At 35.7% G+C, this 15,032-nt stretch overlaps 2 long non-coding RNA genes across 5 annotated transcripts; both read right to left on the bottom strand.

Moving 5' to 3' along the window:
• Positions 1 to 541: 541 nt before the first annotated feature.
• On the bottom strand, positions 542 to 2,495 carry LOC150033910 (uncharacterized). Of its 2 annotated transcripts, XR_016532058.1 has the most exons (3): positions 2,100 to 2,381; positions 974 to 1,039; positions 542 to 615 (listed from the first exon to the last, which is right to left on the bottom strand). It is a non-coding gene; the product is annotated as an uncharacterized LOC150033910 (long non-coding RNA). The 2 variants fall into 2 exon arrangements; XR_016532057.1 differs by lacking the exon at positions 542 to 615 and having other exon boundaries at positions 777 to 1,039; positions 2,100 to 2,495.
• A 7,288-nt stretch (positions 2,496 to 9,783) lies between these two features.
• Positions 9,784 to 11,778, bottom strand: LOC150033909 (uncharacterized). Of its 3 annotated transcripts, none has more exons than XR_016532059.1 (4): positions 11,402 to 11,778; positions 10,927 to 11,293; positions 10,355 to 10,527; positions 9,784 to 10,122 (listed from the first exon to the last, which is right to left on the bottom strand). It is a non-coding gene; the product is annotated as an uncharacterized LOC150033909 (long non-coding RNA). The 3 variants fall into 3 exon arrangements; XR_016532060.1 differs by having other exon boundaries at positions 11,375 to 11,777; XR_016532061.1 differs by having other exon boundaries at positions 11,380 to 11,493.
• Between the last annotated feature and the right edge of the window lie 3,254 nt (positions 11,779 to 15,032).

Here is a 15,032-nt window from a genome sequence, read left to right as displayed (position 1 = left end):
CACTAAAGGCATAAAGTAATGAAATCTATTCCCCATTTCTCGACTTCTTTGTATTTGACAGAGAAAAATTGGCCAAACTTCCAAACTACAATTGAGCCTTTAAACTTGCTGGAAAAGAAGTCACACATTTAATCTTTAAAAAACGATTGGGCCAAAATCAACCAACTTAAACTTATCACTAATGATTAAATTCATCCAAAGGATTCGTAATTGATATATAATACTATAAAATAAATTTGTAATCCAAAACACGTATTTTGTTTCTTATCAAGGAAATAACAGGGTAAGTAGAAAATGTAGTTTCAAGCACCTTCATTGTCCATGAATAGAGATACTTTTTTTCTTGTTGGAAAAACAATTAATATAGCATTCTTTATTTAGCAATCAAACGAAGTAACTGCTAACCCCAATTTTTCCTCCAAAAAACAAAACCCACAAAGAAACAAGTTCAAGAAACAAAAATGAAACCATAGAAAAAGCATAAACTAGAAAAAAGCCAAATCATCCAAAAGAAATGAGAGATAGAGAAAAGATGATGAAGTAGATTATGAGATAAACCTTTATTGAAAATCTTTCCTTGCAAGTTCTAACCATGAGGCTAGAGTTCTTGGAAATCTACATCAAAAAGACATTATAGAGAGTTGAAAAGAGGAGGAAAGACATATTGGTTCAAATGTATTAATTACATTGGATCATTTGCAAACCATTATAGATTTGATATGCATGCACTTAACACCTAGAATTGTTCAAAAAGGACCTTGGAACTTCAATGATACTTTCTAAAACAACATTTGGGATTCTATTCAGCAGAAACAATAGGCCGACATTTAGATTATACTTTCTTAAGAAAACTAAAAAGCACGTATAAATAATCCACATTCACATTCTATGGTTACATCATGTTCAAAAGAAAATTAATAATCCATAACTACAATTCCAAAATACTGGGTCAGTCACAAATGAATCTAAATACCTGCTGAAATTTTGAACTCCACTAGATGTATGCAAGAAGACCACTTAGCTTTTTAAGCTACCATCCCTTGAAATTGACATGAGAGCCAAATTATAGTCAAACAATAAGAACAAGCATAAACAAATATCGATTAAAGTACACACAATGGTTAGGGTCTCACTATGTTAATAACACTCAAACTAATATAGATTTTTGTTGAATAGAGTTGATTGAGTTGATTTTTAACTAAATCAATCGTGCAAAATTGATAATTTGATCAAAATATAACACATCCAAATTTTCTCAACATAAACCCACCAAACTGAAGCAAACTAAAAATAACACACAAAACCAAAAAGTAAACTGAAAAGAAAATCAAGTATCTTAGATCCTCACAAAGGATTCTTCATTATCACTATCTTACAATAAAGATATCATTTTGTCTCCCCCACCAACGGTTCCTAAAATACAAGAGTAAATATAAAATTACTAAAAATAAGTTGTGCAATGTTTGACTCAGATTTCAAAACCAAATTAAGTAGCAGCTTAATATAACCACTACAAAAACTTCCATGTGTTCTTAACTTGTCTATTTTAGCTTCTCTCACAGACTAAGTAGCAGAATATATTGTTAAACATGCAATGTAGTTTGAAGAGAATCTAATATATATTTTAAACTATCATAAAAGTGGGGATATGCATTAAAGAAAAATTAGAAGGGGAAGAAATCCTTCCCCCTGTTTTTGTTTTTCTTACTTCCGTTTGTTTGTTTCCTCTTTCAGTTTCTTTTAACCGATCAGTGTATTTGATATCACGCTTGTAATTTTTAACCAAAATGTATTGCTGTATACATTTGGATTTAGAAAATAGTTTTATGGTGTGCCCCTTCCTATGTCTGTTTCCTTAATTTGATTTTGCAGTCATTGTGTGTACTAATGTATTGAAATTTGAGTCAATTCTTTGTCCTCGTATTTTAGGAACCCTCAACAACACTAAAAGGTGTAGTAAAACCCTCAACAAAGAAATCAGATTTAAGTGTATACAAACAGATTGACAAAAATCAAAGGAAACAAGAAGAGAAAGGTAAGAATGAGCAAGAAATTTAAAAAGTTAAAGAAACAATGGAAAAGAACTTGCTCAAACGAACCTTGGAGAGTCGGGGCGCACGAAGGAGCATATCTGGGGGATTGAACTCTGTGGGTTAGTTGCTACTCGAAATGAAAGCGAAGAAGAAGAAGATCTGGGCACGATTATGTCTGCATGATGGGTTTTGCACGAAATGGAAGTGAAGAATGAGAGGGAAGTCTGCGTCTTGCGATGGGTTTTGGGTATTTGGAAGAGAGAAGGTGAATAGTGTGAAAATGGTGAGAGAGTGACGAAAGAAAACATAATCAATAACAGGGAAAATGAGTTTTGGGTAAAGTGGAATTTTTTTTTACCACTTTCTAATAGGATTTTGTATAAAATGCTATCCTAAAAAGCAAGGATATTTGTTGTCCTGTTTTACCGGTTTAATTTCAGTCCATTTGTTTACTACCTTTGTAAAAGAGCAATGAGGAAAATCTCCTTAAATTCATTAACTTCAACAAAGTCAAGTCAAGCCTTGTACAAAAATAAATTTGATCGATGCATAAATTAACTATCGAATAACTCTGTCAAAATTCAAATTGCACTCATATTTTGAAGTTAGGAAAATAATAACTTTGTCAAATTGGAGTTTGAAACATCCGGTCAGAGCTACAACAATATCAAACTAAGCTTAAGAAGAAGAGACACTGTTTTGAATTTTTCATTTTCTTTTTATAATTTTAAAACTAGTTTCTAAATAAAAAATTTCTATTTAATGAAAGTTGATATAAATTATAGATTGATACCACTAAAAACAGTTAAATTATGAAAGAAGTTGTCACAGAAATTCGATAAATGGTATACCTTGAAGGGACTTTGCAGACTTGTCCTATGGTAATCTGATAAATGGGATACCTTTCAGAGAACGAATAGCTATCTCAGAGAAAAGGAATTGGATCATAGTAAAACGTAATAAGGAGGAGACAAAACATACCATACCACATAAATCCAACTGGAAGGTTCATCAAAGCTCCTATATGTCTTTAATTCAAGAAAACGGGATGAAAGGATAGTGATCTGGTCAATACAACTTAATGTTAGTGAAATTATTAATTTGCTTCTATAATTGGCCTTCTACTGCAAAATATAATATCAAATTAGAAATTCAGTTACCACTCTCATTTACCCAATTTTATACTACACTATACGTAAATAGCACACATTTACCAGCTCAAAAAACAATATCATTTCCATATTAATAAATCTATAACACAAAATAATTTACAATAAAGCATTTCTATAAAAGAAAATATAAATAACATAATCTAAAAAATATAAATGAACTAACGGAGAAAACGCCTAATGGATGAAGATTAAAGAGAAAGATGAATGAGATAGTGGAATACTTAACGGGAAAAGTAGGTTAGTGTTCAAAGAAATTATGACCACATCTTAATATATATAACCTACTACCTCTTCAATCACAAATGGTGTTAATCACATTAATTGTTCAAATTAGAAAAAAAATATGTGAAAGAGAAGAAAACAAACAGCCAACGGCCAAGTAGCTAATAATATATATAATTTTGTTGCCTTTTGTTATCTTTTTTGCCCTTAATCTTGTTCATCCAAGGTTTCCAGAAAAACTTATTTCGTGGAGTTGAACTTTGTATTTGTATTATTTTGAGTATAGCAAGTACAATCTCTAATACATAATCCTTTGATGCTTTTAAAATAAACTATAGTTTTAAGCTGGTTGACCTTCTTGGATGGTCAACCTTTGGGATTATTGATCTTTTTGGATGGTCGTTGATGATCTTCTTAGATGATCAGCCTTTGGGCTTGATTATCTTCTTGGATGATCGATTATTGGGCTTATTGATCTTCTAGGATGATCAGCATTTGGGCTTATTGATCTTCTTGAATGATCGGTCTTTTAGTTTGATGATCTTTTTGGAGGATTAATATTCACACGAGGCTCATAGAGAAACTTTTTTCGTGGAGTTGAACTTGAGTCGGTGTTGATGTTGATGTTGTTTTGATGTGATGTGGTTCGATCTCTAGTATTTGATCATCTGATTCTCTCTCGGTTGAATGCGTACGCTTGATGTATAGAAGTGGAGCGTGTGGATATTCAAAAGTCTTCAGGTGTAGACTTAAGTCTTCAAGTGTGGTCAGCTTCAGGACTTGGGGCGTCTTTTGATTGTTGGAAAAAATATTTCTAGGTCCTCTAGAGTGTAGAGTTGCCGACCCCACGAATGTAAAAAGCTCCTCTATTTATAGAGTTCTCTGGCGGGCTTTGTAGACTTAGGCTTAGTCAACGTCCATAGGCCTCCCCTTGGGCTCAATTAGTTGGATTTGGGTCTAATTTGATATTTGAACCAAATCAAGTCTATTTTTAGGCTCAATTATATTTTTGCCCAAATTATAATATCAAATTGGACCAAATTAATTTTATTCGATCCATCGGTCAAGACGAAAAACATGTGGCATCATCGAAATTCGCAAAATTCAATTATTTGGAATTTCCTCATTAATTTAGTAAATGACGTGACAATCTATGATTGGTCCAAATTTTCTCCTTCAATAAAGGCTTCTTTTCGAGATTTATGCACATATATGGGTGGATGAATCTCGAAAAATATAGAGTTGGAATTGAAATTTAAATATGTTTGTTCTTGAATTTGACCTATTGATGTGTCAATCAAACTATGAATTTAGTACATAAGTTTAACTCGAATTTGGGATAAAATTTGGAATATGTCCAAATTTTAATTTCAAATTTTACCCCAACTTGTTTTGAAAGTAGAGATAAGAACCTAAATTTAGATGAATATGATATAAAAATTGGAAGATGCCCAAATTTGAATTTTACATCAATTTGAGATTTTATCCTTAATTTAATTTGACTTGAGGATAAAAGTCTAAATTTGGATGATTTAGATTTGAGATAAAATTTGAAATATGCCCAAATTTTATTTTGAGATTTTATCTACAATTGAATCTCGATGAATAGTTTGATTTTGAATGAAATTTGGAATATGACCAAATTTTAATTTAAGATTTTATTCATAACTTAATTTTGATTTTGAATAAAATTTGGAATATGCCCAAAATTTAATTTGAGATTTTATCTACAATTTAATCTCAAAGTTGAAAATTTTGATTTTGAATAAAATTTGAAATATGCCCAAATTTTAATTTGAGATTTTATCCATAACTTAAATTTGATTTTGAATCAAATTTAGAATATATCCAATTTTTAATTTGAGATTTTATCTACCATCTAATCTCAAACTTGAATAATTTGATTTTGAGTAAAATTTGAAATATGACCAAATTTTAATTTGAGATTTTATCCATAATTTAAATTTGATTTTGAATAAAATTTGGAATATGTCCAAATCTGAAGATAAATTTGAAGACAAAATCTAATAAAATCAAATTAAATAAAAACTTAATTTGATTTTTTTTCCATTTAATTTGAAATTAGGATAAATTCAAATTAGAAAATCTAATAAAATCTAATAATTTAAATTAATTTTTTTTAATTTGTCACGGAATTTGACAAAACCTCTATAAATAGGACCTCAAATCCGTATCTTCATCCCCTCATCCTCAAATTTTCTTTCTCTCTTTTCTTTCTTTCATCTTATTTTCTTTTCTTATTTTCTTTTTTCTTTTTTCTTTTTTCTTTAACTTTTCTTTTCTTTTTGTTTTCCATTTTTTATTTGTTTTATTTGTTTTATTTCTTGTTTTTTCCTTTCTTTTTTCTACACTCCCCCCGTTTTTTACACTTAAACCCCATTTTTTTAATTATTTACTTCTCACTTCTTTCTTCTTTTAATCTTGAAGGATTTTTTTTTCAAGTTTACTAACTTGCCCCCATTGTTCCTTTTTTTTTTTTCTTTTTTTTTTTTTTTTGAAACTACAAATAGGACGAGAGGTAGTTTTGGGTTTTTGCAAGCATGATCTCAGTTTGCAACCTCACGATTTTTTCATAAGTCCTTGAGGATCTCTGTGTTTTATTGGTTTCAATCTTAGTTCGCGACCTAAAGATTCTGTCAGTTTTGGCTTGAGTCTTTGATTTGAACATTCTGTCGATTTCAAACTCCCTGCTCAACCGGCTTTGATCTTTGCCCACTATTAGCTTTGATCTTAGTGCGTGACTTGAGGATTCTGTCGATCTTGAAAGTCTTTGACTTGAACGTTCTGTTGGTTTCAAACTCAATGCTCGACCGACTTTGAACTCTGCCCTTTATTGGTTTTGATCTTAGTGCACGACCTGAGGATTTCGTCGGTTTTGGCTTGAGTGTTTGACTTGAACATTCCATCGGTTTCAAACTCAGTGCTCAACCAGCTTTGATCTCCGCTCCTTATTGGCTTCAATCTTAGTGTAAGACTCGAGGATTCCATTGGTCTTGACTTGAGTCTTTGACTTGAACTTTCTGTTGGTTTCAAACTCAGTGCTTAAACCGACTTGTATCTCTGCCCTCTATTGGCTTCGATCTTAGTGTGTAGCCTGAGGATTCCATCAGTTTTTCCTTGAGACTTTGACTTGAACATTTTGTCGGTTCAAATTCACTACTCAACCGACTTTGATCTCTACTCTCTATTGGCTTCGATCTTAGTGTGCGTCCTGAGGATTCCTTCGATTTTGGCTTGAGTCTTTGACTTGAACATTCCGTCAATTTCAAACTTAGTGCTCTACTGAATTTGATCTCTGCTCTCTATTGGTTTCGATAGTGCGCGACTTGAGGATTCTGTCGGGTCCTGGCTTGAGTCTTTGACTTGAATATTCCGTCAGTTTTAAACTCAGTGCTCAACTGACTTTTATCTTTGCCCTCTATTGGCTTCAATCTTAGTGTGCGACCTGCAGATCCCATCGGCCTTGACTTGAGTCTTTGACTTGAACAGTCCATCAGTTTCAAACTCAGTGCTCAACCGACTTTAATCTCTGCCCTCTATCGACTTCGATCTTAGTGTGCGACCTGGGTATTCTGTCGGTTTTGGCTTGAGTCTTTAACTTGAACATTCCGTAGGTTTCAAACTCAGTACTCTACCGACTTTGATCTCCACCCTCACTGGCTTCGATCTTAGTGCGCGACCTGAGGATTTCGTCGATTTTGGCTTGAGTCTTTGACTTGAACATTCCATAAGTTTCAAACTCAGTGCTCAATCAACTTTGATCTCCACCTTCTATTAGCTTCAATCTTAGTGCCCGATCTGAGGATTCCGTCGATCTTAGCTTCGGTCCTTGATTTGAATGCGTCGTTGGTTTCAAGCTCAGTACTTCGGCTTTGATCTCTGCCTTCTATTGGCTTCAATCTTAGTGCGCGGCCTGATCTTTCATATAAAGCAAAGATGGGCAGACCGAATGCAAAATTGGTTGATTGGACTTGATCACGCAGATGAAGCAGAACAAGGCAAACCATATTTGACTGTGTAGAGGGTCGGCCTCGATCTCACATATGAGGCATTGCTAGATGGACCAAACTTGATCTCGTATATGAGGCGAAGCCAGATGGATCAGACTTGATCTCGCATATGAGGCGGAGCCATAAAGACCAGATGCGATCCTACAGATGAAGCAGAGCTAGGCGGACCAGACTTTATCTCGCATATGAGGCAGACCCAGGTGGACCAAACTTGATCTCACATATGTGGCGAAACCAGGAGAACCAAACTTGATATCGCATATAAGGTGAAGCCAGGAAGACCAAACTTGATCTCACATATGAGGTGAAGCCAGGAGAACAAGACGATTTTTGGAGATGAGGTGGAACTACACCAACATTTTTGTAGAGAAGGCAAAGCTGCAACAACATGTTAGACTAGGCGGAGCTGCATCTACATTTTGGAGAAGAGACGGAGCTGCACTAACATTTTGGAGGGAGTGAAGCTACACCAATATTTTAGAGAGGTAGCAGAGAAGAACATTTTGGAGGGAAGTAGAGAAGTCGGCTCAAACCCAAACATCGAAAAGGAAGTAGTGAAGCATCCAAACTTGACTTTGAAGAAGGAGTGGTGAAGCCTCCAAACTTGAGTTTGAAGAGGAAGCGAAGCGTCATTCCAAGTTAAGCCTTTAATTTATTGGTTACCTTTTTACGAGGGATGAACATCTTCAATTTGCCATGTTGCCCCAAGTAGAGATGGACATCTTCAAATTTATGTGTTGCTCTCAACAGAACCATCTTCATTTTGGAGTGTTATTCTATAATGGAAACGAACAACATCAATTTTAAAGTGTCATACTTAGGTAGTTGTGGTACCCTTGAAAAAAAAGAATTAAGACATGACGTAGTTCAATTTTTTTTTTTCATGTGATTGAACTTAAATTTCTTTAAGTTGCCTACATACCCTTTAGAATGATAGGGATCAAGTCATAACGTAGTTCATACAAAATTTGTTTTTCTTTAGGGTTGTTCACCTTTTAAGTTCATGCAGACCAGGAGCAACATGCAGTTTTGGCTCTTGCGATGAGGAACTTCTACATTTAAACTTCAGAAGCTCTTATGTTATCATGGCTTTAATCATCCTCTTCATTGTAGGATTTGTCAATATGATGAGCTTTTGCTTCACCATCAATGAACCTTTTTTATTTATATCAATAGACAACTTTCTCTTCATGCGTGAAAGGATACGACTGTGAATCTTCTCGTCGTTCTTTTTTTCATGAAATGGTTCTACCTTTAATGTTTTCATCTTTCTTTTATGTTGATCGCTTTTCATCTTAAGACAATCAAAAGAAAATGTTGAAGGTCGATCTTTCTTTGATGTGAAGATACTTAGCCTCTGGAAAGCTGAATTTCGAGTTGCAGTAGAAGATGGAAATTGGCTTTCTTCTTCTATCATGGCCATACTCAATCTTTGGAAGACTGAAGATCGATTAGTTGAAGGCTTGATACAATCAAAGATAGAAATTCTTTGCTCAATTACTTTTGAATCATCGACTTCTTCAGTAGTTATATGATTGTTGTCAATTTTCGCTATGTTGAAAGCATGACATGCAATAACTTTTGATACTTCATCTAGATGGTTATCGAGGAAGCTTCTTGGAAATTTTTTTGCCAAAGTTACCGACCATCGAAGTTCAGGGAAGTCCTTATCCTCTTCTTAAGCAGTCTTAGGCTTCCATGCCATCTTTTTGCCTTTCTTTTTATGAGTCTTATTCCTTCTTCTATAGCTTCGATAAGAATGCAACTCTTTTTGGATGGAATTTTGCTATCTTCTCTTTCGAAAAGTCACGAGGATCTACCCTTTGTTGTTCAATCTTCAACAGGCTCATCTTTCTTCTAGGAGTCTATCGTTTGAGTCTCTTGTTGGAATCGAAAAACTATAGGCTCGAAGGTTCCAAACTGGATCATGTTTTCTCTTTGATAATAAGACGCAGGTAGTGTTGGAACACTTGAAGTTGTCACTACTGTGGCATGATCTGTTTGAGCTACTTCATCAAAATCTAGCTCAATCTTCTTTTCACGAGCCAACTTCAGAATTAGCCCATTCAATACGATGCACTTTTCCTTTGGGTGGCTAATGACCCAATGATAATTGCAGTAGTTAGGATCATCTATTTTTCCTGGTTGTTCCGGTCCCTTGCATTCTGGTAGCTGAATAAGTTTCTTCTCTAGAAATTGTTCCAGCATGTCTACTGTCACACCCTCTCCCAGACTACCTGCTAGCTTAGTCAGGGAGATGGCGTGAAGCCAACAGACATCGTCCTCCTCTAACGATACCTATTGACCCTGCTGAATCGTTGAACCTGATAAACATACTAATCTTATATATAAAATACTTTACATGTAACACAACACAGCGGAATCCCTGAAAACCTTTAGATACACATGAAGTGCAGTCCTGACATAACTCGGTTTGGAAAATAACCTGGTAGAGATATCACAACCAAAAATATATCCAACTGGGGTTTACACAACCACGAAATCTAGTGCTTACACAACCATAAACTACCCAGTTCTTACAAAGACATTTATAATATAAACAGACACAATGTACAACTCCACCCACGTATGAAGCTTGATCTGGAAGTTTTTAGGAGAAAACAGACTTTGGCAATTATCAGGCACCGGGAGCTCGATCTCTACCTGAAAAGTGGGAAAACATTTTGAAAGAATGAGCTACGAAGCCCAATGAGTGACTAAATTTAAAACTGTAAATCCGCAAATTAGAACACGTGATAAACCTTTAAACGTATAAATATGTTCAATCAAAGCATTAAACATAAACGTGTAATGCTAAAAGCTTTCTCAAATATTCTGCAAGTATGTCATTAAAATCTAGCAAGGCATATCAAGTATATAAAACATTTTAACTAACATGACAAATCAACGTTGTGTAGGGCACGCCAAGTACAACCAACGTTTACTAGCTCTACGATGTAGTGGGGCCCGCCCAGCACTCCTATCGTGTTTGTCATAGTGGGGCCCACTCAACGCTCCCGACAGCATTGTTGTCACGAAGTACACTCAACGTCAACAACGGAATATAACCTGTGTGCACACGGTACCATATAGCCTCGGGCTCAATATCTCAGTCATGTAGTCAATAAAAGTTTCATAAAACAACATGAAAACATTAAAACATGCATGCTTATCTTTATCTTTCGTAAAACTCAAGCTTACTCTGCTTGCTCGTGAAAAACTGAAAAATCTTTAAATAGCACTCGCTAATACATACTTTACCTTAAATGGTATTGTTTCAACTACTTTTCAGGAAGTTAATAATTACGTGCTCGTATATGTTTCAATAGAAAATCTAAGCTCAAAACTTATGCTTGAAACCATTCATAGAAATCATGTATCATTCATATGTTCATATTTAAGCATGTAAACCATTTAAGCATAAATTACAGTTTAGAAATCATTTTTGAAATTTGTTTTGTCACTCACAGTCTTGGCTAATTCCCTAGTCTGTAGACTCGGTCTATTTCCTCTTGGCCTGTCAAACAACCGAAACCGAGCATCAGAACTATAAATCGTCTTGTCTTTCCATGCTCATGAATTCTAAATTCTAGAAATAAAATCACACTTCACATTTTCTTTCCAAATTTTCCAGATTCAATACCCTAACTTCCAACACTCATAACTTCCTCAATACTTGACCAAAATTAATGTACTATATATCAAACTCTTCATTTTGGAACCCTCTACAACTTATCTGAAGTAATAAAAACGAGATTCCCAACGAATTTGTCCAGAAATCCCTCGAACACAGCGAATATAGATTCGTGCTTCTCTGCTACCCTCTACATTTCTCCTGAAATTAAACCTACTTCTAGTCATTTTTGGCTCCCGAATTCTTCATGAAAGTTATAGGAAATTGAATAAGCTTTCCAACCATACTCAATTGAGCTTCTAATCCAACCTGTACACCCCAGAATGTTCGAAAAACCAGAAAAAAGCAGAGATCCTTCTGATTTGCACGAAAATTCTGTGCTCTGTTTTCCTTTTCAAAAATCATTAACTTAACATCAGATTTAGCTCAAGCTTCCTTCATGAAATTTGTTAGAAAATAGATTAAATTTCAAGAAAGTCAGGCCTCATCTCTTAGTTCTTCTTGTGTAGCTCAAACCGACTTAAAAACCAGAGATAGGTAGGTTGAACCCAAATTCTTCCTTGGTTGCACTTGCATGAGCTTTTCCTCCCTTCTTCAACCTCCAACCTGCAGCAACTTCTTCTTCCTCTTCCTTCACTCTCTCTCTCGAAATGCTCTGAAAATATAATGGGAAATGATGGAGAAATGGGCTGAAATGAGTGGGTTCTCACTTTAAACCCTAAGCACCGAATGGGTTTCCAATTTCTTTCATTTTCTTTCTTTTTTTTTCCTTTTTCCTTTTCCTTTTCTTTTCTTTTTCTTTATTCCCTTTCTTTTCTTTTCTTTATTTATAAATTCCAAAATTATTAAAGACAACTTCAACCAAAAGCTTTGTCATTTTCTTCGACAATGGAACAACAATAACTTAAATCCAACATCCTACAATGTGTGACAAGAGCAAATAATCCAAGGAAAGTCTCGGGTTTACAACTTACCTCCCTCTTATGAAATTTCGTCCTCGAAATTTAGAAGTCCTTAGGTGAAGAGTGTCGGGTAACTCCTCCTCATCTGGTCTTCTGACTCCCAGGTTGCCTCCTCCACTCCGTGATGTCTCCAAAGGACCTTCACGAGTGGGATCATTTTGTTCCTCAAAACTTGCTCCTTTCTGTCGAGGATCTGAACCGCTTCCTCTTTATAACTCAAGTCTTCTTTCAGCTCAATCGATTGTGCTTGCAACACATGTGACGGATCTAGAATATATTTCCTCAACATGGACACATGGAAAACATCATGTATTCGGGCAAGTTCTGCTGGCAACTCAAGTCTATAGGCTGCTGGTCCAACTCGTTCTGTTATCCGATAAGGACCAATATATTTAGGACTCACCTTACCTTTCCTCCCAAAGCGAAGAACACCTCTCCACGGAGATAACTTTAAGAAAACCTGATCTCTAACCTGAAATTGTAAGTCTCTTAGTCGTTTATCTGCATAGCTCTTCTGTCGATCTTGAGCTATCTTCAGGTTTTCTCTAATCTACTTAATGTTGTCTGACGTAACTTGTACCAACTCAGGACCAATTAGCTTTCGCTCTCCCACTTTGTTCCAGCATGCAGAAGTTCTGCATGGTCTGCCATATAAAGCCTCGAATGGTGCCATGCCGATACTAGACTGATAGCTGTTATTATAAGAAAACTCCATAAGTGATAAGTGGGTATCCTAACTTCCCTTAAACTAAAGGACACATGCTCTCAACATGTCTTCTAAGGTCTGGATGGTCCTCTCTGACTGACCATCTATCTGGGGATGAAACACTGTACCGAACTTCAACTTTGTTCCCGTTGCTTTCTGCACACTATCCCTATATGAAACTATGGACACTGGCATTCCATGTTGACTCACAATCTTATCGACGTATAGCTTAGCTAGTTGATCTAGTGTAGACGTCGCTTTAATCGGTAAAAATCGTGCTGCTTTGTTGAGTCTGTCTGCTATTACCCATATACTATCATGTCCACCAGCAGTACGAGGTAATCCAAATAGAAAATCCATGGCAATATGCTCCCACTTCCACTCCGGCACTGGCAGTGGATTAAGGAGTCCTCCTGGCCTCTGTCTCACTGGTCTAACCTGTTAGCAGATCAAACATTTATCAACATATTCGACTATCTCTCGCTTCATACCAGGCCACCAATAAGTTTTCTTCAAAGTTCCGTACATCTTGGTGCTTCCTGGATGCATAGCGTCAACTGAACTGTGAGCTTCCTCTAGTATAACACCCTTAAGCTCACTAATACTCGGAATGCATAGTCTTCTCTGCTTAACTATGGCTCTGTCTGCTCTCAACTCAAATTCTGTTTCTGAGCCTTGCTTGGACTTTGCAAGCATCTTTTGTAAATTACTATCTTCTGGCTGTCTTCTCACAATCTCTACTACTAGAGTCACCTAACCTGAAATTGAGCTAAAAGACTCCCTAAACTCTTTGCAGTCATAACCGCCCTGAAACCTCTTAACTCACTTAGCCAGGTTGCTCGAATACCACACAAGGCACTTTTCGGAAGTCTCGACTTCCTACTTTAATGCATCGGCCACTACGTTAGCCTTACCCGGATGGTATTCAATGTATCATCAACATACAATACAAGAAAGGTGACAATTTTGTTAACGATTTTCTTGTAAACACAAAGTTCGTCAACATTTTGTTCAAAGCCATAAGATTTGACCGCAGTGTCAAATCTCATATTTCAGGACCTAGATGCTTGTTTTAACCCATAAATGGATCTAAGTTTGTTAACCTTTTTCTCTTGACCCTGTTCAATAAACCTTTCCGGTTGAGATATATAGATACTCTCTTCAAGATAGCCATTCAGAAATGATGTCTTGATATCCATTTTTCATATTTCATAATCATAAAATGTAGCTATAGATAAGAGTATTCTAATTGACTTTATTATGGCAACCAGAGAGAAGGTTTCTTCATAGTCTACCCCCTATCTTTGGATAAACCCTTTTGCCACATGTCTTGCTTTGTAGGTTTATACCTTGCCAGCTTGGTTTCGTTTTCTTTTGTAGATTCATTTGCAACTGATGGGTTTTACCCCTTTAGGTTGATACAAGATCGCAGACTGAATTGAAATATATAGATTCCATTTCAAGGTCCATTACTTTAATCCATTGGTCTTTGTCCACATCATTCATCGCTTGTTTGAAAGTCAATAGATCCTCTAAGCCATCATCTGGTATGATGACTTGAGTTAAGTTAAACCCACGTACTAGTCAGGCTGTTGCACAATCCTCCCACTACAACGAGACATTCTCAGGATGTGAAGTACTAGTGTCAACAACTCTTGTTGATGGACCCGCTTTGTCAACATCTCTTGTTGATGTGTTTGTCGTTTCTTTGGACATTTCATCTATCACTAGCTTACTGCGAGGTTGATGATTCTTTATGTGGTATTCCTCTAGGAAAGTTGCATTTGTCGATACAAATACTTTGTCTTCCCGAGGATCGTAAAAGAAACCACCTTTTGTTTCTTTTGGGTAGCCTACAAATAGGCATACTTTTGAATGGTGTTCCAACTTTTTAGGATTTTGCACCAACACATGTGCTAGACAACCTTAAATCCTGAAATGATATAAATTTCCTTAACGTCCTCTCCAGAGCTCGTAAGGTGTTTCAGAAACACTTTTTGAGGGAACCATGTTCAAAATATACACTGCAGTCTCAACTGCGTGTCCCCAAAAAGAATTTGGTAACTGAGCGTTCATCATGGATCGAACCATGTCTAACAAGGTTCTATTTCTCCTTTCTACCACACCATTTTACTGAGGTGTGCCAGGTGCTGTGAGTTAAGACTGGATTCCATGTTCTATCAAATAGTTATGGAATTCCATGTCCATATACTCACCACCTCGATCTGATCGAAATGTTTTAATCTTTTTACCTAATTGATTCAACCTCAAC

The sequence above is a fragment of the Benincasa hispida genome, chromosome 9, assembly GCF_027475165.1.
Source record: "Benincasa hispida cultivar pf3 chromosome 9, pf3_genome.v1.1, whole genome shotgun sequence".
NCBI lineage: Eukaryota > Viridiplantae > Streptophyta > Magnoliopsida > Cucurbitales > Cucurbitaceae > Benincasa > Benincasa hispida.
Note: the sequence above shows the minus strand (reverse complement) of the source record. Positions and strands in the feature narration are given on the sequence as shown.